This window comes from Chlamydotis macqueenii, chromosome 3 (genome assembly GCF_036417535.1).
Source record: "Chlamydotis macqueenii isolate bChlMac1 chromosome 3, bChlMac1.mat, whole genome shotgun sequence".
Lineage (NCBI taxonomy): Eukaryota > Metazoa > Chordata > Aves > Otidiformes > Otididae > Chlamydotis > Chlamydotis macqueenii.
Window position 1 is genome coordinate 24,576,766 of NC_141558.1, and position 17,411 is coordinate 24,594,176.

The 17,411-nt window shown below is 35.9% G+C and overlaps 1 protein-coding gene across 1 annotated transcript in view; it reads right to left on the reverse strand.

Moving 5' to 3' along the window:
• Positions 1-17,411, reverse strand: part of CSMD1 (CUB and Sushi multiple domains 1) — a 1,203,024-nt gene that overhangs the window by 1,033,155 nt on the left and 152,458 nt on the right. The window lies entirely within an intron of this gene.

The following is a 17,411-nucleotide window of genomic DNA, read 5'->3' on the forward strand; positions in this document are numbered from 1 at the left end:
GTCTTCGTTAGATTATTACTGACTTTTCAAAAGCCATGATCTTGAATTGTTCTCACTACAACATAATATTGTACATGCATCTGGGGAGGCTTAGATTTCTACTCTGACTGCAGTTATGCTTCACACAGTACTAGTCTTTTAACTTCAGATATCAGGTTCATGGATTGCTTCAGTTTTGAGGGTAACATGTGTAGCACTTTTATCTAAAATGCATGGAAAAAATATTCTGGACTCAGCGGTTCTGTTTGGGTCTAGACAGCTTCACTAGTCCTATGAATTCCCAGGCCAGTACTTGCACAGTTCTCTTTCCTTAAGTAAAGTAATAACTGCTTCAGACTAAGGTGTTTCATGTATGTGACAGGAGACATGCACATGAAACAGCAGTTCACCTGAATCTCACTGACTATTATTCTAGGCACTCAATCAACTTACATGCTGCTTTCAGTATGTTTCAGAAGGGAATGAAAACACTGCTAAATTTAACAGAAGCAGTGCTCATTCTTAGGATAAATAGGTCTGTTTTACAGAGAAAAATAATTTGTTGGAAAGGATTTCCTTTTTCTAATGCTTATGGTTGTTTGGTTTTTGTTTGTTTGTTTGTTTTTTTCTAGATTGTCTACCAAATGGAATATAGATATTTTGCATTTATTTCTCCCATGTACTTCATTTACTGACTAATGTCCAAGTAAGAGTGCATTTTGACTGGTTTGCTCAATTAGAACTCTTATTCAGATACCTGAAAAATATTTGATCTTGAAATATGTCAGTCATGGGGGCCTTCACATAAGGCTAAGCCTGTGGGTTGGTCTTTTCCTACATGGAAAACTGTAGGTGTAGATAAGTCTTTGCACATATTTGTTCCACAAGTATTTGTGAACAGATGGTAAACTGTTGGCATTGGTATAGATCTGGACAGGCATTAATGACAAGGATAATAAAGTGGTTTTCTAAAGAAAAATTTAGCACTTAGCACTGAAAAGGTCCAATGTTCCTGAGCGTGACTAAACAATATGGCAGAAGGACTCTACTTTTCTCTAGAATAAGGCAGTATAGCCTATTTTTACTTTAAAGAGATCTTGCTTTCACCCACCCACACAAAAAAAAAAAAAAGCAACATATATTTCTTCCTTCCTCACCCTGTGAAAGAGGATAAGAGACACCTTCTCATTCTATGAACTAGAGAGTGGATCTGCTTGAATGGCAAGGGAAGTACCTCGCTGAGCTGATCTTAAAAGAGTTGTATTACAGGTGGTCTAATCCTGAAATTCAGTCAGTTTGCTAACACCAAACATTTCATCTGCATTCTTTCCATCATACGGAGGGAGCCACTTTCTGGCAGTTATACTCTATTTTCTATATATTACACAAAGGGCACTATAAGACAACAGTCTCCTTAAGATTGTAAGAAATCACAGAGTTAATTGCCCTATCCATCTAATTTTCATGCTTTGCTTTTGAAATGTCTAGGCTTTGGTACATTATGTCATCATTTTATGCATGAACAGTCATAAGCTGTCAATGCATTCACCCCACACAGATCTTCCAAATGGAAAAACAGTCTTGAAAATTATCAGCATCACAAAACAGTGAAAACTCAGGGCTTCAGCTTTCTTGCTAGAGTTAAAAAATATTTTATATCATAAATTTATCACTAAAATTGTACATACTTGCACAGACCACAGGAGTTCTAAATATCTTTTTGACAAAGGGGACTGAGACTTTAAAAGAAAAGCAAAATTAGAAACAGAAACAAAATAAAATGGAGATATATTGTTTTACAAGTCTTCACAGAACAGCATTTCAATTTCTGTTAAGGCTCTTATTTTCTCTTAAGAAGACTGAAATGAAAACAACTTAGCAAAAAGAAACAAATTATTCATAACAATAGTAGTTGACAGTAGCAGCAAACAACTCAAGCAGTGAAAAGTATAAAGCAAGGAACATGTCATGGCATTTACTGGAGAGTATTATTTTGCCATAACAGAGGACATTTTTTGGTAGAGAGACTGCAAGAGGGTTTAGTTTAATTCTGCAAGCCATCTGTGAATGATTTGCTTGATACTGTTTCTATTAACTTCCTCAACTGGGAATACAAACCACTACTTTCACTAATATTACTTTTAATTTGTCCACTTAATATTACTTAGTCTTCAAAAGAGAAGCTGTTGCTTGTGCGGTCAGTCTTAAGTACAATTTAAAGAAGAAAAGCCCTGCAGAATTCTAAATATTAATAACCAGGAGAAGCTGTGTTGATTTTGCAAAGAGATATGCGCAATATTCTGAGCTTCACACCAACTTCAATTCCTAACAATGGTGGCAGAACCTTCTCAAGATACTTAAACTCTAGTAAATTTTCAAGTTGGCAGGTACAATAAAATAAGCACCATACTCAACCATAGCATGCTTGCATAAGGCTTCTAGGAATATATTATAATCTAGAGAATCCATTATGAGTAAGTGTCTTTGAGCATAAGGTTATATTTAGCTGAATATGAGCAGTTAAAGTGATGTGCATCTGTTTTCAACTTGAACTAGTTCCACTTTACAGAAGTTAATTAACTTTTCTTTTACACTAGACACTAAAAGTCCCATTTCTGTCACCACTGAGCATCAATTCAGCTACACTAGTCATAAGTTGTCAATGCATTATGAAACATAGCAGATTATTTTTTTTTCTCTGCTTGTTCAGACAGAAGGACTTTCCTTTTCAATTTCCATTTGTGGCTTCATGTTGGAAAGATTAGAGTTTAATTTTAATATTTTTGCCAGTCTTGTTCTTCACAAAAGACTCCTACAAATCTGAGCCCAGAGAGATTCACAGGGAACACTAACTCCACGTGGCCAAACAAAGCATCTTTTGATTACCAAGGAATGTTTAATTTTTATAATTAAACAACTTCAGTGTCATCTCAAGCCTCAGCTATTAGCCTTCCATTACTAATTCACATGCTCTAACTGTAGTTAACTTTAAATTTGCTTTCCCCATGCCCCCATTTAGAAATATACAACATTTCAGGAGGCTACTGAATGTCACATTTGTTCTAATCATTCCTGCAGTCAGTCCATTAGTAGCAACTGAAATGCTATTGGGTTCTTTGAAAGTGCTTTTGCCTAGTTAAGAGCAGGAAGTCTGACGGGGCAAAGGCAAGAATAGCAATATGAAAGTCAATTCTACAGACAGCATAGAAATTAGAGAAAATAAAATGAAAAACTTTAGGGAGTTTGCCACAAATAATGTGAAATATATCCCTGGAAAGCAGCACCACATGTACATGATAGTTGGAATACCCTACTATTCTACTGGAAGAAGCACAACTCAGATGTTTCTTATTTTATGAAAGTTTATGAATGAGATATGGAAAAACACGATACTCCCAGATCTGTCTTAGGAAGACAGTAATAGCCTGCTGTGTAATTAGCAAGGTAGATTATTTAATTGCAGACCTATAGACTCAAACCCTCCTTCTTTATATTTCTGAATATCCATACTTATATGTATATGGAATTAATGAAATTAAATACAGACATTTGCCAGCCATCAAAGAGAAAGATATCAAAAACAATGGAGGAATATGCCCACAGACATTACACTGAATCTAAGAGTGATCATCATATTTTTGAAGCTTTTTGATAAATTGTTAGATATACAGGAGGAATGTTTGGCTAAAACTGGGGTGATCAGAAACACGAATCATCCACAGAAAGCAATGAGAAAATCAGTAAAAAATACAAGTATTATTTGAGAGGAGTTCTTTGAGCTACTACAGTGATGGAAAAGTAGAACTAGGAAAATCTCTGCTCCTACTTCTTACTATGTTCAGAAAAGTAAGGCTATGCACGTTTTCAGAAAGTCAATAGGTTTCTGTGACGAAAGACAGCCAAACCAGTAACAAACCACCTCTATCACTAATTTTGACTCCCAAAAGAACAACTAGCTGGCAAGGGTTTCCTACTGGCAAACTATCTGGGTCAACAGCAACAGTCCAATACTAACTTTGTCTCTATAAATGTATCTTGGCTTCAGACAGACAATATAAAAACAAGGAATATCACTCACTGAAACACAAGCACCTTTCAGATCAAAAAAGAAGATTCTGAAACAAAGTCAAAATGCGTCAGTGATAATTCAAATAAGATTTATGAAAGCAGGAATATTAAATCCAATAATTATCCATGACCCAATATTTTGGGAAAGTCAGTGTCAGCTTTACTTTTTTTTTTTTTTTTAAAGTCTTTCTTCCAGTTTGACTGGATTATGCTTTTACTGGAAAGAAGTCATAATGATGTCCACAGCACACAGATCGAGTACTTCTTAAATTACAGACTGTGATAAGAATCAGAATATTTTAAGGAAAGTCTGAAGACTACTGCTACATGGAATCATAGAACTCCATCCCTCTGAAACCAGGACATTCAGGTTGGAAGGGATCTTTAAAGGTCATCTAGTCCAACCTCTGCAGTGAGCAGGGACATCTCCAACTAGATTAGGTTGCACAGAGCCCTGTTCAGCCTGATCTTGAATTTCTCCAAGAATGGGGCATCTACCACCTCTCTGGGCAACCTGTTCCAGTGCTTCACTACCCTCATCATAAAAAAATTTCTTCCTTATGTCTAGTCTAGATCCACCCTCTTTTAGTTTAAAACGATTACCCCTTGTCCTATTGCAACAGGCCTTGCTAAAAAGTTTGTCCCCATCTTTCTCATAGGCCCCCTTTAGGTACTGAAAGGCTACAGTAAGGTCTCCTTGGAGCCTTCTCTTCTCCAGTCTGAGCAGATCCAACTCTCTCAGCCTGTCTTCATAGGAGAGCTGCTCCAGCCCTCTGATCATTTTTGTAGCCCTCGTCTGGACTCACTCCAACAGGTACATGTCTTTCCTGTGCTGAGGGCTCCAGAACTGGACACAGTGCTCCAGGTGGTGTCTCACCAGAGCAGAGTAGAGGGGCAGAATCACCTCCCTCAACCTGCTGGCTATGCTTCTTTTGATGTAGGCTTCTTTTACATGTAGGTGTAGAAAGTACATGTGGATGAAAGAAATCTGTAAACTCTTCTATGAAAACACCATTTAAAAAAAAAAATTGAAAAAAAAACTGGGTTTGTCTCAAATTTTTGCTAGAAATTTAAGTCCTGGGAAAAATGTCCTAAATATCTTTTTGTTTTCCTACTTTGTAAATATTGATTAAATTCCTCATAAAGGTCATTATGATTTATGTTTCCTTTCTACCATAAGAGGAAGTCTGATTTAATTGTATCACCCCTTTTTTGTGATGGAGACTTCATACCACACTCTATATATTTCGTAGGACTTTAACTTGACCTCACAGAGGGAAAGGCAGATATAGTGTAAGTGAACTACAATAGAGCAATATTTGCTAATCTCTCCTTTCCATGGCAGAGAGATCAATAACCTCAGGGGGTAAAAACATAAGAAAACTAAGCATTACATTAAAAACTTTAAATCAGATGCCTAGATTTTCCATAAAAAGAGGAAAGTTTTTAACAGTCCTATTGTCATTTGCATGTATTGTAGCTGACCTCCCTTCCCACCACCCACCATGAAATGAGCTGCAGGTATCCAGTCAGGTATTTTGTAACCCAAAGGCCATTTATAAAGCACATCTTTCTGAAGCACAAGTAGTAACAAATAGACTGACAAATAGTCAGTCTTTTTTAGCTGCTTACTCCAGTGCAACCCTCTAGTGCAACCCAATAGACGTCTCAGCTACTTCTCTCTTTCCCAGAGCGTTAGCGCTGTCCTGCAACTAAGCAATTTTGGTAGCTCTGCTGGTACAACTGCAAAACATGCAGGATCTCCAGTCGTCACTGTGGTGGTTCCAAAGATTCCAGATGATGGTGGAGGTCAGAAACCCCTCTGCATATCCTGCTGGTTCTCAATAGGGGAGAGAAGCTACAAGCACTGCATTGTTACATCTTTCTGTTCAAAATTTGTGTTCAAATGACTGCACTAACAACATGTCACAAACCCAGCGTTAGTCACTCACTGTGAGTAAGGATTGCAAAGCATCCTTCCCTGGACCAATTTCACTTTCTCATCCTATTCTTCCAAGAACAGCTAAACTATTTGCTGCTATGTAAATCTATGCCAAGCACCAGTAAGGTTAATAGATGCACCTCAGATACCATAGAAATAAATGAATGTTTTCAGTGTTTCAGTCTTCATCTATAGGGAATTCAGTTTCTATTGCTTCAATAATGATTTTGTCCCTCCTCAGATTATTTATTGTTTTTATAAAGCTTTGATTCTTCCCAGCATCTCTCATTGCATAAAATTATAGATATGTTTTTGAGAGATCCTGCCAATTTTTTTTTTTTCCCTCAGAAAGTCCCACTGAGAAAGTACATTCTGAGAAAGCAGAAAATTCTTGGAATACAATCTCTTTTTTTTAAAAAAAAGAAAGAAAGAAAGAAAGGACCCCTTAAAATAGTAAAACCTCATCATTCAGCAAGAACAGAGCAGGAAAAACATTTCTTTGTTATTGTGTATGCTTCCCAGGAAAAAAAAAAAAAAAAAATTTTACATCAGTTTTGAGTCTGGCATTATACATCTGAATTGATGCTCAGGATCCAAACTTTTTTTCATTCATGACTACTAAAATGCATTGAGTTTAAAAGATTTATTTGAGACAGGTAAGTGTACAGAAATCAGTTGTTTAATGCCATATCGTAAAATGTCATTTTTGCTGAAACGAACTTTGACCAAAATGGTCAAAATATTTAAAATTTATTATTACAGTATATACATAGCTACTACAGTAAATGTGTCATCATGATCACCAATATTAGCCACTTAAACTATGGCTACTAATAACCATATGCAGAAATTTAAGACTCATAGAAAGGTCTGCACTCTAAGATCAGAAGCTTATGATCCTACTTCTCTTCTATATATGTATATTCTTTCAGCCTGATTAAAAGCTTAATGCATTTAAGACAAACTCAATCTGAGTTTAGCTCAAAATTTTCTTATATTAGACCTGAAAAAAATACTTGTGCTTATTAAATATATCTGGTTTTCCTCTGTTATAATGACCTGAAACTGATTGCCTCTCTCAGCAAGCTTTGCTCACTTAAAATTAAGTTTTCTGTTGGGATACATTTAGTTTTCTTCATAGCAGCTTGCATGGTGCAGTGTTTTGGATCTGTGGCCAAAACAGTGTTGATACCACAGGGATATGTTAGTTATTGCTGAGCAGTGCTTACACAGCATCAAGGCTGCCTCTGTTTCTCATGCTGTCCCTCCAGCAAGTAGCCTGGGGTACACAAGAAATTAGGGGGAGACAGAACCAGGACAGCTGACCCCAACTGACCAAAGGGATATCCAATACCATCACCCATGGTCAGCAATAAAAGCTGAGGGAAGAAGGCAGAAGGAGGGACATTCAGAGTGATGGCACTGGTCTTCCCAAGTAATGTGTGATGGAGCCCTGCTCTCCTGGAGATGACTGAACACCTACCTATTGGTGGGAAGCAGGGAATTAATTCCTTGTTTTGCTTTGCCTGTGCACACAGCTTTTGCTTTACCTATTAAACTGTCTTTATCTCAATCCATGTGATTTTGCACTTTTACATTTTTTATTCTCTCCCCCTGATGCTGGGTGGTGATTAGCTTCCTAATGAGGTTAAGCCATGACATGCAAGTAAGGCTAATGCATACAGATGAGACACGAAAGATGGAATATCTGCACTGAAGACAAAAAGACTACATTTGGGCATGGCTCAGTAATGTCTGCTCCTACCAGCAGGCTTCATTACCTTTTTCTTTTCCACAGTTTTGGAGGGCAGGAACCAAGTTCACTGTAGTTGCTTCTGTCCCCAGTGCAAATAACATAGAAGCTTCAAGGTCTGAGATACAGGAGGCTGCCGTCTAACACCTCTAGTTCCCATGGAAATGGTAGAAAAGAAGCTATGAAGAAACATTACTTGACTTTATCTCCAGATACTACTAAGCCTACAGAAATGTAAAATTACTCAAAAAGTCAGGTATAATTGAGCGTTGAAAAGAAAAAGGAGATTAAATGCTAAAAAACTTGAAGTTGTTCTTTGATAATGACTTATCAATTGATTGTTTCCTTAAGAAGTATAAAAAAAAATAATTTCACAAGACAATTTTGTTAAAATAAAGGGCAACTTCTAAAAAACATCTTTCTTCAGAGGAGCTGCAGACATATGGACTCAAATTGTCTTTTCTTTATGTGAAATGTCAAGCTGAACAGAAACAAAGGAGGAGTTTTCCTGTAAGTACTGTTGCTGACCATGACATATACTTTTCAGAACTACATATTGGGAGTAACAAGTACCTTGGTAGGTTTCTATTTTATTCATCTGTTGTGGTTAAGATGCCATTGTTGATTTTGGTGTTAAAGATGGGCAGAAAGGAATAGAGCAACAGCACGTAGCTTAAGTAACAGTAGGTAAATCACAACTTTGTGATACTAAGTACAGGGTAGCACATTATAAGGCCACTCACACTCATTTGTTCCTTGACAGTTATAAAAATTAGAATAGATTAGACTATCCAGTAAGAATTGAAAAGGCAAAGATACAATATTCATATGAACTCCCATGTCTTTAATGAAGATTCAACTGAGCAATACATTTCTGACAAGCATGCAGTGAATATCCTTGTGATGATGCTTTTTCTTATTTATACATTTATTTTTAATTTCAGAAAGATCTTTTTTTTTCAAAAAAGCTCAAGTTCAATGAACAGTGCTTGCAAGCATTCTTTCAACCACTCTCCACATCAGTGCCTTGTTATCTTTGTAATACAGACAAGAAGCATCCAGTCTGTTGTAAAATATGGACTCATTTTTTTCTAATTATATTATTCTCTTACCTTATTTGCATATGGTAATCACAGCCTGTTTTCTTTTTAAAATGTGATGTCTAGTACATTTTAAAGTGTTTTGAAAAATATAGGATATGCATCCTAAAGAAAATGGGTAATATATATGAAATATGATTAAAATACTGGAAATGGAAACATGGGCATGTACATAGATATACACATAGTACCTAAAACTTTTTGTTTATAAATTCATCATTTACCTGTAAGCTCAACAGGTGAACAGCATTTTTGTTTAGGCACACTTGGTTGAAAGTTTCAACAGCTACCCAGCTCAAAAAGAGAGCTGCAATTTGGCTGCTGCTGCCAAACATGATCACATCTACACCACAACACCTCTTACATTGTTTCCTATGCTTTTTTGATCACATTTGTTAAAGGAGAGAAACTATTTAAAACAAAAACAAAAAATTAAAACAAAAAATGTTAACTTATCCTGGGATAAAGTTGGCTGCCTCCTTAATATGTAAAATATTCTTTGCATTCATTGTATTAAAAGGTGAGGCTGGGCAAGAGCAGCAAGGCTGAGTTTTGCTTGTTAAAGAACTCCTTACTTTCTATTGATTTTGTCAGGACCTTGAGCTCACTCAGGCCTTGCCTGAGCTCCTGCCCATGTATGCCTGTGCCCAGCCCTGCCTCCTGCTTCCTGGGCTTGGGCTCCAGACCTCGAGTGCATGCAGCCTGTCTCCAGCCCAGCCTCCAATTTCCTCTGCGGCTGCTCCTAATGTGATCCCTGCAGGTTACCCTGGACCTGGTTTGCAACTCATCCAGGGCTGTGGATGGTTGCTATCAGCTCTTGGCGCTGCTCACTCAGCTTGTGTGCTGCAGCACTGCGCCTCATCAGTGAGGGCACAGTCTGCACTTTGGTCACCCTCAGCTCCCAGCTCACCCCCCATCATGTCCCTGACAGTTTCCATCTGAGAAATTACACACAGATCCTGAAATAGCCATATCTTTTGTAGGTTGCTGAAATCAGGTTAACTGAATTCCAGTGCATGGGAAAAGGGCAACATTTGCCTTGCAAGAAAAGGATATATGGCCTTTCTTTCAACAATAGCTAGGACGACCACAATTTAGCCTGTCTTTTGCGAAAGCTTCCACATAATTTCAATAGTGAGAGTTAATAGTACTCCACTCACACTGTCAAGGGAGTTGCCATGATAATATTGTATCATTACATTTATATGGTTTTTATTTTGCCTTCCAGTCTGTAGAAAATACTATAAATACAGCAATTCCTGAGCTGTATAAGCAGAAGTTCCTAAAGCTAGCTTTAGAAAAAAAAAAGTTTAAACATGTTTAAACTTTCAGAAGAACAAAAAAAAAAATCAGTAAGAAGTTTAAAAAAGAGGATGAAAAAGTACTTTATAATCTAGAATTCTGAAGAAACAAATCTCTAGGTGGAAAACTTCAAAATAAATGCAAGGTCAGAGGAAACAGACTAAAAAATGGAATAACTAAACATGTTTCTTTGTCTGGACAAGCAAAATTAAATACGATCTTTAACTCTGCTTAATACTTAACAGATTTAGAAATCACAAGTTCAGCTTTAGGAGTATACACAAATGTTTTTCTCTTTTCAGATAACTGTATAATTTCTGATATTTTATGAAAAACATAGTAGTGTTCTCATATATCCTCAAAATATACAGATTTTTTTTTTTTAAATTCTATAATTTGATATATTTTCTGATGGAAGAATGTTAGATGGAAAAATCTGGGAGTCTGCTGCCCTGCATCTCCCCAAGTAGAAGTGTACATGACAGAAATACTCTGCAAAAGTCTAGGTCTGGAAAACCCAACCCACTTGAAATGCACAGAGTAATTTCATGTGAAACGCAAAGAATATTTCTCATCATTCAAGTGGATGGTCTCTGATGCCCTGTAACAGACATTTGGATCGATTATTTTGATCCATATCTGCTCTGGTGTCTCATATCTGCCAGAAGTGCCTGGAGCTGTGCAGTACACCTCATCACTTCAAACACAGTTCTTGGTCTTTGCAGATCTAAGACAGGACTTAAGGACAAAAGATTTTCCAAACAAAATCTGTAAACAAATTAAGAAGCAAATTAATTTTTCTTGTCTCCTCAAAAATTTTGAAAATATGGCATGCTACTGCAACATTAGTACCAGTTCGTCTATAAATGAGGAAATGAATAAACTATTTGTTCACAAAATTTTATAGGCAAATACAACCTACAAACATGGAAGAAGCGCTACCTGAAACCAGTGGTAACCACAGCTATCCATTATACCATATGAGACATGGTAACCAATCTGCCTAGACATGACAGGCTTGTGACCTTTGGTAGGGTTACAAGCATATGACAGTCACACCTTCAGCATTGCAGCTCAGCCTTGAACTAAATGTTAGATTTCACTACCACATTGAGAGCAAATTGGTATTTTAGTTTTCAGTACTATTGGTCTAGCTAAACAAAGTGCTAAATAAATAGTAAGACCCTTTATGTTCAATAAATAAATTTCAATTTAAATGTCTAAAGTTATTAGTTTACCACTGATCAAGCACATCAATACTGAAGGACAGAGTCTGAGTGAAAAAGTTTTTACTGAAAAATATATTCTCTTCTGAAAATAAAAAGTTATTAATTTTGAGTAATTTTTTTTAGGTCTATACTATGATTTCAAAATATTTTGTTCAAAAAAAAAGCCCCAAACATTGAAAAAAAAAAAATTGTCTTCCACCTTTGAAGAGACGTGTAATTTGAGTCTAACATGATACTGAAATATTCCCTGAAATACGAATTAATATATTTGCTACCCTGTGCACATACTTCAAAACTGAAACAAAACAGGTATATCTAGTTCCCTAAAGCTTTAAAAACAGCTTCCTCTCCCACAGTACTCATGTGCATCCAATATAATAGCCCTAAACCCTCAAAATCATACGTGAGCCAAGTGAGTAGTTTCACTGCTTTTGATGTTAGCAATGTCTTTAGGGCCTTAGTATTCTGCACGTTCACATCGTTCAATAGTATGATGTAAGGGAAGTGCATAAAAATTTAATTCCATAAGCATTTATATACTGTGAAAGTCTAGGATACGGTGACATTAAACTGAAAACACAGTTTACTTTATTTAGACAAACCATGCAGTACATTGTGACTGGTCAAAAAGACCTGCGTATTATTACCAATTACTTGTGTTATATTTCTCCCTCTGCATTCTATAGCCAGAAGGTACATGGCACATCTCCACCCAGAAGCAAGCCTAGGAGTCAATAATTCAGAGTTTGATTAGTGCTGAAATTATTACCTCTCCACAGTACAATTTTAATTCACTTATTTTATGTTCAAGGACAAGAAGACAAAGGATTGGAGTGGTTTTCCCCATGTACTTGTCATTTTCACATTTCCTGAGAGAAAGGCAAAGCCAAAACTCTTGAATTAGAAACTGGCAGCCACCACGTAATTTCTCAGTGGCTGAGTTCTCTCTTCTACAGCCTATAAGTATCTGCCTATTTTTATTTTCAGGCGCAGGCAGATTCAAAAGATTTCTATCAGGAAGCCCAACTTCACTCTCTTGGTGTTTTCAACATGAATCAGAGTAGAAACCTTCCTTCAGCACTCAACAGCCAAGCCAGATAAAAATATATGCCCTTCCTACAACCCAGTAACCCAAATGCATCTCTGTTTTCAAACCTGCTTACCATGGAACTGAAACAAAGCTTTGCTTTATCTTAAAAATACCAACAGTATAGTAAAGAAAAAAAGATGTCAGATATATTTGCTGTGCGCTGTATGTAACTGCAAGGCAAAAGCTAACATATGCTCTCTCCTTAACTCAGCTAAAACTTCCTGGGGTCTAGGGAGAGGACACAATACAATAGGAGGTGCAAACCAGCTCCCAGAATGGTACTTGAGTAGCTAGCTGGCACCTACTGTAATTACACAGCAGCCTAAAAGCTCACTGGAGATATTTGACATAGAACCAATTGTCACAAAGCCATTTTCATGGTGAAATAAGTTCTTCCACTCAACATGTCTTGAAAATGAACAGCAAGACAGTGCAAGCTGAGGAACAGGCTCAAGCTAAACCTCTCAAGCTACGCAAATGATAGATGCTGACTAGGTAGATTGACTTGAAAAGTAAGACTCACAGTTACACCATTTCATGATAGACTCCCTGAAAACAGGTTAATTAGAGAAAAATAATGAAATGTGGACTATATTACATTGCACCAATTCAGATGGTTTTGAGGCATTTATGGATGAAAATGTGTGCATATGAATGAGTACATGTGCTGAACAACTGCAATTATAAAGAAATACAATTATAAAGAAATGCAGCTTCAGAATATTTAAAATGAAAAAATAGAAATATTGGTGTGAAAAAAACCCCATTTCCCATGAATTCAGAACTTTAAAAGGAATGTTATTACTTTTAATAAAATTTTTGTTGAGCAAGGCGGTATAGAAGAGTTATAAAAGATAATATGCTACCTAATTTACATGCAAACCCTTTAAAAGCTGCTGAGAAGTCAAGTACTACATATCTCATATATGCTGAACTGCAACAATGGAATTAATTCCTCTCACACCATGCACTTTTGATCACAAATATATGTTAGCAAGCTGCTGAAGGCTCATTTTTCTCCATCTCAGAGCCATTATCGACCATCCCTGAACAACCTTCTTGTCAGTAAATCCAACCACTTTGCAATATCTATGTTTAATATTTCCTTGATGCATGGACAAATCAGAAGTATCTCAATTAAATAATCTTTTTTTTTTTAACCTATCCAGTCCTTCTAATGGAAAATGAGTTCAAACAGGACTGAATATCTAAGGGCCCCGTTCCAACTTGAACTACTTGTTACTACAATCCTTTTACAATGTATTTGGTCTGAGAGAGATGGAATTCATTTTCCCCATAGCAGCTCTCATAGTGCTGTGCTTGGTATTGACAGCTGAAGAGTTTTGGCAGTGCTCACACACCATCAAGGCTGTCTCTCCAAATCCACCCCCTCACCAGTAGGCTAGGGGTGGGAAAGATCTTGGGAGGGCTCATAGCCAGACACGACACTTGACCCAAACTGACCAAAGGGATGTTCCATACCATATGACATCATGCTTAGCAATAAAAGCTAAGAGAAAGCAGGAGGAAGGGGAGCATTCATTATTACGTCATTTGCCTTCTGGAGCAACCACTGTGCCTACTGAAGCCCTACTTCCTGGGAAGTGGCTGGACTATGCCTGCTGATGGGAAGTAGAGAATAAATATTTTTGTTTCTCTTTGCTTCTGCACAAGGCCTTTCCTTTTGCTTTATTAAACTGCCTTTATCTCGACACATAAGTTTTTTCCATCTTTTCTCCTCACCCCTGTCCTACTGAGGAAGGGAGTGATAGAGCAGCTTGGTGCGTACACAGCATCCAGTCAAGGTCAACACACCACATACAATTATAATTCAATAAAGAAAGAAATTAAGCAAAATTAAAGATAGTATTGACTATTGGTCTCTCTTTAATGTGTTTTTGTATGGAAAAATGAATTTCAGAAAACTGTTAATTGTTTTCAGATAACAATAAGTATTTCTTCCATATCCTTATATACTTCTAAGTTCTTCATGTGAAGTAAAATGTTTGTAAATGGAATGAGATAGCTTAAGTTGAAGTTTGTCCAGAGAATAAACTTTCTAAATATTTTCATTAAGCTAATGATTTGTCTGATATTTAGGTTATTTATTTCAGTTTCAGACATTGGTAGTCTACTAGGACAGATCCATTAATCCTCCACAAGAACTTACACGAGTTCTCTTTGCTGTGGTATCCATGAGCCTCACAACCGCTAATGCAATTATCTCCACAAAACAAAAACCATTAAGATTTTAATGGTAGCTGAATTCAAATGACTATTTCTCCTCAGACTTTCAGGATGATGTCGGCATGCCATTCAGATACTCCTTTTCTATCCTTTTGGTGACCACTCTAACATATAGAACTAGACATGTTTCTACAGAATTCTACAGCAACATTTAAAAATTCTTTAAAAGCCTGGGGCGTCTGTATGAAAGGCATTGCATACACTTACCGATGTGTACGTATGTTCCATGTTATTTTTCTTATCTGTTATGCTCAGTTTCACCTATCTTTTTTTTTTTAACTTTTTGCCAGTTGCAAAACCTGGACAGAACTTGTAAACTTTTTACCCATCAAAAGTTTACAACAATGCTTGGTGATCAAAAAATCTATCCAGAAACAAAATGAGTTTGTGATCTCCTGATAGTTATTCACATCAAGAAAAAAAATATGTTAACATAGAAAAAAAATTATAGAAAACTATATAGCTGATCAATATTCCTTTAAAATACATTCAATTTAAAATACAGAATAAAATGTTTTGAGTATTATTTTGCATTTTTCAGACATTTTATTCTTCACAGAAAGTAACTGTATACAGGCTATTTTCCACTTATTTTATCATCTTCTCCTACAAATCAAAAATTATAATCAGTTCTCTCTGAAAACCTCCACAAACTATTGCAAGTTTTCTCCATCAGATTTTCCTCTAGGGCTTTCTAACCAAACATCAATTGCCTTGGCTAAGTCTCCTCAAAAATTGAAGAAATAACTTCCTGAAAGTACTTATATTAATCAAGTTATTATCACTTAAGTAGCGATTTTAGTTACCATAATTTCCAGCATTTTATAATGACTAGCGGAACTCAGGGGTTTTTTTTTGATAAATCCATGATATTTTTAAATTTAACAACTTCATCAACAACTTCATAAACAAATAGTTTTTACTATACCAAAGACTTATAAAATACAGATATGGTTGATAAATATGTACACTTGGTAGCATTTTTCCTAGGGATATTTGCCTTCCTTAAATTAGACTAACAAAACTGTCACCCTCTATGAATACACTATTGCACAGGAAGGAATTCAGATCACTGTAGAAAATTGCAGTTCAATACCTAACACCACACACTTACAGCTTCTTAAAAACAAAAGGAAGATAGGATATGGAAGAACGGAGAAGACAATATTATGTTTACACCTCACAACTAAGTGGTTTCTAGGCATTAAAATGTATTCAGTTCCAGTATCCTATTCAAAAAAGAAAAAGCTACAGTAAATTGAAGCGAACCTATAGGTATGGGCAATGAAAATGGCCAGAAGTCTAGGAATACATTATCATGAGCCACACTTGTTAAAATGCTTTAATAACTTCTATTGCATTAAAAATATACAAGATAAGTAAAATATATTGAAAGTAAACACACAGTGTCTCATTATTTGCTCAGAAATATGAAAGGATAAGCCATGGAAGTACAACATATAAAATGGATCAAATTTTTTTTTAAACAGTGCGTAATTTCAGCTACTGCTGCAGTGTAATACTGAGCTCAAGAGTATTGCAAACAATGGGCTATTGAACTAGGTGGTCGTTTTTACGACAGCTGCTTAATTTACAAAGTTGGTCAGACAGAGATTTAAGATAAGTATTTAGAAGATAGAGGGAAAATACACAATGCATTGAAATAAAAGAAACACTGGCAATTACTGCTTAAATAACACACACACTTACATATAAATAAATCCTTTAATTGGCTCTTGTTTAAATAAAATTGAAAAGAAATCCTTATTTAAATTTGGAAGGTAAGGAGTTAAAGAAAAAGCAATATAAAATGACAAATTAATACAGTTCTCTGCTTTTTGGATCAGCTATAAAAAAAAAATTAGACTTTCTAAATAAATTTAAACTTTTAGATTTCTTTAAAACAACAGTGGTTGACTCCTTCAGCTTTCTCTTACACGCTTCTTAAAAGCAACTGTGTGTCCAAAATGGAAGATAAAGACTGTCAATAAATTATTCATGCTGTTCATGTCCTATAATTTAATGTCCGATTGTTACTGTCTCTTAAATAAACAGTAGCTTTGATGCTTTTAAATACTAGAAATTTTATTCTTTGTGGAAACAATTGCCTACTAATTTGGGCTCAAGATAGATGTGAACATTTCTGAATCTGTTTTATTCATTATTTAAAAGGTCTGTAGTAAACAAATGAGAAATACACTTTAAAACAACTTTATTATTGTTAATGACAGCTACTTCAATTAGCTAGAATTTCTTCTTTGTGGCAACATGCCTGTTCCACGTTTAACTCACTAAAACTTTTTGCTCTCCAAATTACACAAACAGTCCTTGAACTAGATTTGGTCTTTTATGTAACACACCTTTACTTATTTTTCCTCATAACAAATCATCCACAGCAATTTATTTTGTGTTTCTAGCTGCCAAAACAGAAACTGTAATATTTCACAGCAAATCAGCATCCTTAAGAGTATTAGTTTTCCCTATCTACTTCAGATTATTCTAATTTGCCATAAAGTATTTTAACAGAACATTAAAATTCTTCCTGCCAAAACCCAGGACTGTAGTGTCAGTAGGCACTAAGCTAAAAAGGTTCACTGTCGTTCAGGATATGAGAAGTAGGACATGCTCCAGCTCGCATTAAGGTGAATGAACAAATTCTTATTGATTGTAATGAGTTGGCCAAGTCCCCTCACTGAGTTGA